The following is a 2,450-nucleotide window of genomic DNA, read 5'->3' as shown; positions in this document are numbered from 1 at the left end:
TATTGAAGGAAGCCGGAACAAGAGAGAAAAAAAAAAACCTACAGCACCTGGTATTCCCAGGTGGTCTCCCATCAAAGTACTAACCAGGTCCGGCCCTGCTTAGCTTCCAAGATCAAACGAGATTGGGATTGTTCAGAGATGTGTAGCTGTAGGTATTGGTTTTGTGTTGACCTACATCTTTTATAATCTCAAAACCAGCATTGAAGGAAGCCGGAACAAGAGAGAAAAAAAAAGGCCTACAGCACCTGGTATTCCCAGGTGGTCTCCCATCCAAGTACTAACCAGGCCCGGCCCTGCTTAGCTTTCAAGATCAGACGAGATTGGGCTTGTTCAAGGTGGTGCGACTGTAGGTATTGGTTTCCTATTGACCTACATCTCTTATACATCTCAAAACCAGCATTGAAGGAGGCCGAACAAGAGAGAAAAAAAAAGCCTACAGCACCTGGTATTCCCAGGTGGTCTCGCATCCAAGTACTAACCAGGCCTGGCTCTGCTTAGCTTCAAGATCAGGCTTGTTCAGGGTGGTGTGGCTGTAGGTATTGTTTTCCTATTGACCTACATCTCTTATACATCTAGAAACCAGCATTGAAGGAAGCCGGAACAAGAGAGAAGAAAAAAAGGCCTACAGCAACTGGTATTCCCAGGTGGTCTCCCATTCAAGTACTAACTAGGCCCGGTGCTGCTTATCTTTCAAGATCAGACGAAATTGTGCTTGTTCAAGGTGGAGTGGTTGTAGGTATTGGTTTTCTATTGACCTACATCTCTTATACATCTCAAAACCAGCATTGAAGGCAGCCGGAACAAGAGAGATAAAAAAAAAGGCCTACAGCAGCTGGTATTGCCAGGTCGTCTCCCATCCAAGTACTAACCAGGCCCGGCCCTGCTTAGCTTCCAAGATCAGACGAGATTGGGCTTGTTCAGGGTGGTGTGGCTGTAGGTATTGGTTTTCTATTGACCTACATCTCTTATACATCTCAAAACCAGCATTGAAGGAAGCCGGAACAAGAGAGAAAAAAAAAGGCCTACAGCACCTGGTATTCCCAGGTGGTCTCTCATCAAAGTACTAACCAGGTCCGGCCCTGCTTAGCTTCCAAGATCAAACGAGATTGGGATTGTTCAGAGATGTGTAGCTGCAGGTATTGGTTTTGTGTTGACCTACATCTCTTATAATCTTAAAACCAGCATTGAAGGAAGCCGGAACAAGAGAGAAAAAAAAAGGCCTACAGCACCTGGTATTCCCAGGTGGTCTCCCATCCAAGTACTAACCAGGCCCGTCCCTGCTTAGTTTCCAAGATCAGATGAGATTGGGCTTGTTCAGGGTGGTGTGGCTGTAGGTATTGTTTTCCTATTGACTTACATCTCTTATACATCTAAAAACAAGCATTGAAGGAAGCCGGAACAAGAGAGAAAAAAAAAAAAGCCTACAGCACCTAGTATTCCCAGGTGGTCTCCCATCCAAGTACTAACCAGGCCCGGCCCTGCTTAGCTTCCAAGATCAGACGAGATTGGGCTTGTCCAGGGTGGTGTCGCTGTAGGTATTGGTTTTCTAATGACCTACATCACTTATACATTTTAAAACCAGCATTGAAGGAAGCCAGAACAAGAGAGAAAAAAAAAAGTACTAACCAGGCCCGGACCTGCTTAGCTTTCAAGATCAGATGAGATTGGCTTGTTCAGGGTGGTGTGGCTGTAGGTATTGGTTTCCTATTGACCTACATCTCTTATACATCTCAAAACCAGCATTGAAGGAGGCCGGAACAAGAGAGAAAAAAAAAAGCCTACAGCACCTGGTATTCCCAGGTGGTCTCCCATCCAAGTACTAACCAGGGCTGTCCCTGCTTAGCTTCCAAGATCAGACGAGATTGGGCTTGTTCAGGGTGGTGTGGCTGTAGGTATTTGTTTTCTATTGACCTACATCTCTTATACATCTAGAAACCAGCATTGAAGGAAGCCGGAACAAGAGAGAAGAAAAAAAGGCCTACAGCACCTGGTATTCCCAGGTAGTCTCCCATCCAAGTACTAACCAGGGCTGTCCCTGCTTAGCTTCAAGATCAGACGAGATTGGGCTTGTTCAGGGTGGTGTGGCTGTAGGTATTGTTTTCCTATTGACCTACATCTCTTATACATCTAGAAACCAGCATTGAAGGAAGCCGGAACAAGTGAGAAGAAAAAAAGGCCTACAGCACCTGGTATTCCCAGGTGGTCTCCCATCCAAGTACTAACCAGGCCCGGCTCTGCTTAGCTTCCAAGATCAGACGAGATTGGGCTTGTTCAGGGTAGTGTGGCTGTAGGTATTGGTTTCCTATTGACCTACATCTATTATACATCTCAAAACCAGCATTGAAGGAGGCCGGAGCAAGAGAGAAAAAAAAAAGCCTACAGCACATAGTATTTCCAGGTGGTCTCCCATCTAAGTACTAACCAGGCCCAGCCCTGCTTAGCTTCCAAGA

At 45.9% G+C, this 2,450-nt stretch overlaps 3 non-coding genes and 7 pseudogenes across 3 annotated transcripts; all 10 read right to left on the bottom strand.

The window, feature by feature from the left end:
* Window positions 1–35: 35 nt before the first annotated feature.
* On the bottom strand, window positions 36–154 carry LOC142154090 (5S ribosomal RNA; annotated as a pseudogene).
* Window positions 155–233: 79 nt separating this feature from the next.
* LOC142153576 (5S ribosomal RNA) lies at window positions 234–352 on the bottom strand (annotated as a pseudogene).
* A 468-nt stretch (window positions 353–820) lies between these two features.
* LOC142154748 (5S ribosomal RNA) lies at window positions 821–939 on the bottom strand (annotated as a pseudogene).
* Window positions 940–1,019: 80 nt separating this feature from the next.
* On the bottom strand, window positions 1,020–1,138 carry LOC142155000 (5S ribosomal RNA; annotated as a pseudogene).
* Window positions 1,139–1,217: 79 nt separating this feature from the next.
* On the bottom strand, window positions 1,218–1,336 carry LOC142153472 (5S ribosomal RNA). The gene has a single exon (XR_012691533.1). It is a non-coding gene; the product is annotated as a 5S ribosomal RNA (ribosomal RNA).
* An 82-nt stretch (window positions 1,337–1,418) lies between these two features.
* Window positions 1,419–1,537, bottom strand: LOC142156369 (5S ribosomal RNA). The gene has a single exon (XR_012692436.1). It is a non-coding gene; the product is annotated as a 5S ribosomal RNA (ribosomal RNA).
* A 238-nt stretch (window positions 1,538–1,775) lies between these two features.
* LOC142153805 (5S ribosomal RNA) lies at window positions 1,776–1,894 on the bottom strand (annotated as a pseudogene).
* An 81-nt stretch (window positions 1,895–1,975) lies between these two features.
* On the bottom strand, window positions 1,976–2,093 carry LOC142155083 (5S ribosomal RNA; annotated as a pseudogene).
* Window positions 2,094–2,174: 81 nt separating this feature from the next.
* On the bottom strand, window positions 2,175–2,293 carry LOC142156418 (5S ribosomal RNA). The gene has a single exon (XR_012692484.1). It is a non-coding gene; the product is annotated as a 5S ribosomal RNA (ribosomal RNA).
* Window positions 2,294–2,373: 80 nt separating this feature from the next.
* LOC142154504 (5S ribosomal RNA) overlaps window positions 2,374–2,450 on the bottom strand; it is a 119-nt pseudogene continuing 42 nt past the window's right edge.

The sequence above is a fragment of the Mixophyes fleayi genome, chromosome 4 (assembly GCF_038048845.1).
Source record: "Mixophyes fleayi isolate aMixFle1 chromosome 4, aMixFle1.hap1, whole genome shotgun sequence".
NCBI classification, from domain to species: domain Eukaryota; kingdom Metazoa; phylum Chordata; class Amphibia; order Anura; family Limnodynastidae; genus Mixophyes; species Mixophyes fleayi.
Note: the sequence above shows the minus strand (reverse complement) of the source record. Positions and strands in the feature narration are given on the sequence as shown.